This window comes from Pavona decussata, unplaced genomic scaffold (assembly GCF_977016875.1).
Source record: "Pavona decussata unplaced genomic scaffold, jaPavDecu1.1 SCAFFOLD_58, whole genome shotgun sequence".
NCBI classification, from domain to species: Eukaryota; Metazoa; Cnidaria; class Anthozoa; order Scleractinia; family Agariciidae; genus Pavona; species Pavona decussata.
This window is the reverse complement of record NW_028145480.1, coordinates 6320177-6327225: the sequence shown is the minus strand read 5'-3', so window position 1 is coordinate 6327225 and position 7049 is coordinate 6320177. Positions and strand designations below refer to the sequence as shown.

Here is a 7049-nt window from a genome sequence, read left to right as displayed (position 1 = left end):
GTGTAAAACTCATTTCAACTACGTCACATGAACCATCAAAACCTTTTGAAGGTTGTGAACATTATAAACGATAGGAACGTAAATTTTCTAAACAATAGAAACGCTGCCAACTAAACGCCCATTTTTGAACGTTTTGGATGCTAATTAGATAACAGCTGTTGAACCATACGAACGTTCTGAACGCTGAAAACAGTGTAAACAATGTGCGAAGTCAGCCATGTGTGGCTCAAAATGTAATGCAGCCTGTCGAAAATTCGGCGAGTCATGTAATACTTTTTCGTTGTTTTTTCACTAACTCAGAGGATAAAAGGACATATAACCCTTACAAAACGAATTTCTAGCTTTCTGCCAGCTTCTGGAAGTTTCCAGAAATTTCTAAAATTTGACAGGTTTGTTCCAGAATCAAATTCCAGCTTTTTGACAGAAAATGTTTTTCCAGTTTGTGCAAGTTTGTGCAAATGCTGTCAACAGCTAGAATTTGATGGAACTGCCAGTTGTTGCCAGAAATTGACAGCTTTTGCCAGTCATTATTTCTTGGAGGAAACTGGAATAAGCCAGAAATAATTTTCAGCTTATTTACATTTAACAAGAATAAAAGAAATGTTCCCTTTATTCCAGCTTTTTATTGTATAATGATCCCACTCTTTTCTCACTATGTATAAAAGGTTAAAAGTGAAAACTTTACAAACTGTGAATGGAGCAAATAAGTGCCTTTTTTCCAGAAAGTACAGGCAATTTCAACGACAATGACCACAGAAATTTGGAGCCCTCGCCACACACATGTTGTTTGGGTTGCCAGAAAGATATAGAATTTTTTCAAGTATATACTCCGCTGGGACAACAGTGTACTTATCATCTTCACCTACAATTCTGAGGAGGTGCCGTGGCTTGTCACATACCAGGAAAGGGTTTTCAAAGTCTAAAATTATGCGTTTAATTACAGCACAAACAGCTTTGAGGTTACTTTCAAATAAAAAGTATTCAACAAAGGCCATGTAGTTTCCTCTATTGTCCTCTATTAGAACAGCGCATCCAGTGTTTTTTTTATTTTTTCATAAATCTCGAATAAATGACATGACTATTTAAAATAACTGGCACATTGAAATTATTTGAGTCAAGCACTAAAGATGCCTTTTCATAAATCTCATTATTCACGCTCCACTTCTTAAGAGCTCCAGCGATTTGACAGTTTACTGCTCTCTTTACATTTCGCAGGCTTTTCTCAGCAGAAAGCATTTGCTCCACAAAGCATCGTATGTTCTTGTCTGGAATTAGGTGACAGTTAAGTCGAAGGCTATTTTGTGCATACAACATCCAAATAAGTTGGCGACACTGATTCCCTGTCCCATGGACATTCTCCAGTAGTGCTCCATTTATATCTTCAAAAGGAAAGCATGACCATGCCCAAAGAGGCCCCCATGCTTCCACATAAGTCACTAAATGAGCTCCAACATTATGTACATTTAAACTGCAGTTGCTTTCACCATAAAGAGCTTGGTGATTCTTGTAAAAGTTAGATAAAATATCTCTAGCCAAAGCTAGTAAATCTGGTGTTATATTGTCTCCAAGCAGTATGTATACACCTTCTACAAGGCAAGCAAAATGTTGTAGGTATCTTTCAGGTAAGATGTCAATTAGGCAACAGGAATAATATAAGGAACAGAATAGTAAAGCAGCCACGCTTGTAGTTCAGATGCCTTGAAATAAGCGCGGCTTGTTTCCAGTTGCCTTGGAAGTCTCTGTATAAAATCTGGTGGTTTCGTGTCTTTTAGTCTTTTGTCAATAGCTTTTATCTTGTGTCCAATGAACCAAGGCTTCTTAAATTTTGATGAGGCCAACCAAAAGTTAAGAAGTTGCTTTGTTGCTCTCAGTAACACACCATGCATGTAGTTAGGAACTATTCCAAGCACCAGGTCAAACCAAGGTAGCTTTGCCAATGGAGTGACATCATCATATAACGACATTCCACTGCAGTCAGGGAATCCTCTACTACACTTTCACTTGTTCGTAATGAAGAAGGAGGGTCTTTAAATGGATAGCAACGCACATGCCCTTTTCCTTGCTTAGTCGTATAACCTTCTTCTGTGCAATTTTGCAACCATTGACACCATTATGGTGACTCATAGACATGAGATGAGCTTTCCCTTGGAAGTCAGTAGTGCCCAGTGACAGCATAAGTTTTGGATGGAACGTCTTCATGATAGAGAACCCTTTGAACTTAAGTCAGATGAGGTCATCTGTAAATACTTCGAAAAAGGTTGAAAACCTTGGTTGTCCCTTTCCTTGTAATAGTCCCCAGAGAATCAGGTTTTTCTTTGCAAACCATTCCTCTGGAGGAAGTTCATTTACTGCAAGAAAAACAGGCCAAATGTGGACCTTTGGAGATTTGTACAAAGGAATGCCATCTGTATTGAAAAGTAAAGATAAACTATCTTCATTGGCAAGAAATCCTACACTTCGTATTTCTTGTAAACTGTTCCATCAACAATGTCTCTGATACTTGTAGAGTTTGGTTTATTTAGATACTGGTGAAATTTTGCCCAAATGTCATCACGCTCCAAGAGCTTGGTCAAATGTTGCTCTAATGAAACAGTCACAAAGTAAAGGTCTCTCTGCTTCTTAGCCTGATTTTGTAAACCTCCACGATAACGCAATCCTGTGCATTGATTTCCTCCACTATCTGTTTTATTGCATTGATAAAATTGTGACCGTGAAAGGCAAAACGGACACTAACGGTTATCCGTTTGAAGAGGTTAACCGTTCGTTATCCGTTCGAATGCCAAAAAAAATCCGTTCAAAGCGTTCAACAAGCCGTTCGAACGGTTTGCGTATCCGTTCGAGCGGCTTTGACATCCGTTCGAACGGTTCTGACATCCGTTCGAAGTTAATTGCAACATTCGTTCGAACGGTTCTCGCATCCGTTCGAACGGTTCTCGCATCCGTTCGAACGGTTCTCGCATCCGTTCGAACAGTTCTTGCATCCATTCGAACGGTTCTTGCATCCGTTCGAACGGTTAATTGTATCCATTAATATTATTTTATTTTATCCATTCAGCAACTAGTAGAACGTCCGTTCGAAGAATTGCAACAACCGTTTGAACGGTTTCAACATCCGTTCTCTACTGTATGCGGCATTCGTCATGAGGGTAGGATAGGATTTCAACACACGCAAAAGGATCGTATGTTTACAGTTCGATCACGTACGGTGGTTTGAATCAACAACTTGTAGTTCCGCGCTACATTAATTTTTGTACAGTGAATCTATAAACTGGAAATACGGTCAAATAGGACTCATCTGCTCCCTGTGTGATAACCAGCATCAAATTGTTTCAAACAAACATCAGTTTGGTTTGACTAAATCTGAGATGCTACCATGCACCAAACGAATGTTTTGAACGTGTCGTTCAGTTCTCAAACGGTCCACATTAGCACAGATTAATTACAGTCTTCTTTTTCGATCACAAGAATAGATAACGCGTGATGACAACACCGACTAAAATGAAAATTAAACTATAGGCCACAAGTATAAAGATTGCCCGTTCTATTCTCAAAGGCAGGTAAATTTATTTGTTTGGAACGATTTCGCAAAGCGCTTGAGCCATTCGAGCGGCGAACCAAAACCGGAATCAAGCTCAAAACGCTTAACGGTTTAAGGTCAGCATGACTATGTTCTTCTCTTTGGATCGTAAGACTAGAAGTTCTTGGATAATTGACATCACTGATAACGCGTGATGACAACACCGACTACAATGAAAATTATTATCAAGAGGCTAAAGAACAACATCGCTCGCTCAATTATAAAGCATAAACTATCCGTTCAGGACTATTTCGCAAACCGTTTGAGCAATTTAGCCATCCGTTCGAACGATTTATTCATCCGTTCGAACGGTTAATCAAACCGTTCAAACGGTTTACCAATCCGTTCGAATGGCCAATAAAACCGTTCGAATAATGCTATTCATCCGTTCGAATGGTCAACCAAACCGTTTGAATGGTTTACGAACCGTTCGATAACCGTTCGTCATCTGTGCGTTTTTGCCGTTCGAACGGTTTTCCGTTAGTGTCTGTTTTGCCTTTCACGGTCACAAATGTTCTCATCCTTTGGAAATACTGAAAAACATTTTCCACAATAATCATAGACATTAATAACACAATTCCCGAGTGTTTCTTTAATTTCATCTAGTGTCAGGAATTGTAGAGTGGTATCTTCTAGGGCAATTAGTTTAAGGAGATCCAAAAGGTCAACAGAAGCGGAGCCACTCAATTTAAATTTTGCAATGTATGACAAAATGAGAAGGCTCGGTTTTTCTTTGTCACTAAGGACCTTAGCAGAGTCAGCCAATACTGGTTTTGATTTGTCCGGTTGTTCCGAGTCAGATTCATCACTGGATGTACTATCCTCTGTTTCAGATGAGCTGTAATCAGTGCTACATGTAGTGTCATGACTGCTTGATGATGAACAATCAGAGTCTGATGTGTATGATGTATCCATGCAACTAATTGAATCAAAATCTGAATTAGTGGAGTCTAGGCAATTACTAATATTCCCATTGTTTTGCCCTGAGCTTCTGGTAGGGTCATTTTGCCCATGTGTAATAGGTACAAAGTTCTCCAGTTCTTCTTCTGAAATAGCTTGAGAGAAATTATGAAAGCTCAAAGCAGATTTCATCGGTACTCCTTCAGGATCTGGCAGTTCATTCACACTATTAGAGCAACTCCTGGAGGTTAAACTTTGTTCAGGAACAAAACAGACAGCCATCAGCAGAGCGCTTTCTTCTCCACAATATTGTTCGTGAATTTAGGTTTTGTTTGTGTTCTTGTCCAAGGTTTCTTTTACCATGAGTTTTAGTTAAATCATGTTAAATGTGAAATCACTCGCTGCTTCGAAGAAAGAAAATTGTAACATACATTACACTTCCAACTAAGCAATCCATTAGCTGTTGTAATGCAGCTTAAATCTGGGTGATTGACATGACTCGAGTCCACATGCTGATCAAGATTTCTCTTGGACGCGAGCAACTTGCCACAAATGCCACATAACCATTTTTCCTTGTCTCCTCCAGGTCTTCCTCGCAGTCTTAAAACCGGTAGTCGTTGTCGCACTGAAGGAGTCAATTCAGCTGTTCCGTCTCTCCTCCCCTGATAAACTGAAATCACTTTCATCACGAGTGCAAGGCTTTCTCTTGATTTTGTAATGGCCAGCAAACAAAGCTCGACTGAAGTTTGTTTCCACGGGACACTTGTCACGAATGCACAGTGACGTTATTGCGGTTTTGAATATCGCCAGGTGTTGAATTACCTTGATATACTTTAAATCGATCATTTTGAGATACGTTGCCAATGATTGAAATACCAGAACAGCCATTCTCGATGTGTTGAGGTCACGTAGAGCCAGGTCACGATGGAGATGGTGAGGAAACAAATACTGAATTTCCCAGCAGCTTGAGAGAGAACAAGATGTTTTTAATTGCAAAATAGCATCAGGGAATGTCTCGAAAAACAGCTTGTTGTACATCAGTGACTTTTCTCGTTTCAGAGAACTATGTTGATCGCTTGTAGTTTCGAAAGTTTTGCTGAGAACTGCCATGTTGTACAGAGAATCACCACACAGTGAACAGATATCACATGGTCAGCGGTGACCCGTTTCCGCGTGACACGTTGTGGCAACAAAAACAAACATGGCGCCCAATCAGTGGCTGGTATGGCGTATGTGCTTGGAAAAGATCGAAATGAAGTGTATAAATGCGAAATGTCATTTAATTTTTTGGTTGAAAACTTTGATACGGTGTTTTACCACTGAATCATGTGCATGTGAGGCAGTCTTTTTCGGCAACGAACAGTGCTAAACAACATGAGAAGAACTTCACACGTTTTTGTTGCCAGCCAAACCAAAGTTGTTGTTTTCATCTTACTTACACTTTGAAGGGAACCGCGGTTATTCAAGTGATGAATATCATCAAAAGTTCCGCCAAGATTTGAATTTGGAAGCAACGCGACACTTTATAACTCCTGCAGTCTGTCACTGAGTCTGTCTTCGTTTTCATCAAGGTCAACCTTCCAAGTCCTCTGTAAGGTAAGTAGTTCAAAGTATTGCCATAGCTTTGCATTTGCCTAGACAGTAGATGACAAATAGAGATTTTAACTTAAGAAAAGGTGGCACGGGTGTCCATAGGTAGCAGTTGAATACTTCAATTGATCTCAGAGTTTCTTGGTGTTCTGCAAGAAATCTTTTTGTTCAATCTTGGTATGTTCATGTGCTAAATGCCCTATAAGAGTTGGTAAGAACTGATCAACATTAAGCTCGAAGTTCAATTCATTTGCAGTTGTCACGATTTCAAACTGCCAACTTTGTAAATCCCGCCATGTTGTCCAGTACATTAGTAATAATGCTCTAATAAGTAACTTAACCTTCACAAAAAAAGTCAATTTATATCATTATCAACCGCTGAATTTATAGCACGCATTCCTTTTACAAACTCATTTTGAAAAAAGCGCATATCTCATAAGTTACAGCAGTATTACAGCTGTTGGAGAGGAGGTGAGTTGCTGGTTACACCTGAAGGCTATCGGAGAGGAGGTGAGTTGTTGGTTACACCTGACGGCTGTCGGAGAGGAAGTGAGTTGTTGGTTACACCTGAAGGGTGTCCGCAGGCTTCACGTCACACCCACGGCTCACTCCATAGGGCTTTGGTTTTCTCCAGTGGGTCACCCCTTTCTCATCAATCTTTAGTTATCTCATTCACCTCACCATCTCCCCACCAGGCTACAAATAATGGATACAGTGCACCACACCAAGCTTCAGATGGCACATCCAGCTTATCCTACCAACCTTTCCATACCATAAGGAACAGCTCACCACAACCTACAATGTTTACTCCATCTTTGGATCGGGGCACACCACAGGGGGAGAAGTTTTCTTTCATGCAGAGCTTACACCATTGCTCTGACTTTAACATGTCGGATTTGGATCTGACAGCGAATCCCAACTATCTGCTGGAAACAAGTAACCATACGTCCAGAGATGATAACCGACACAAAGAACCACCATT

The 7049-nt window shown here is 40.1% G+C and overlaps 1 pseudogene; it reads right to left on the bottom strand.

The window, feature by feature from the left end:
• Positions 1–503: 503 nt before the first annotated feature.
• On the bottom strand, positions 504–4492 carry LOC146479929 (uncharacterized; annotated as a pseudogene).
• Between the last annotated feature and the right edge of the window lie 2557 nt (positions 4493–7049).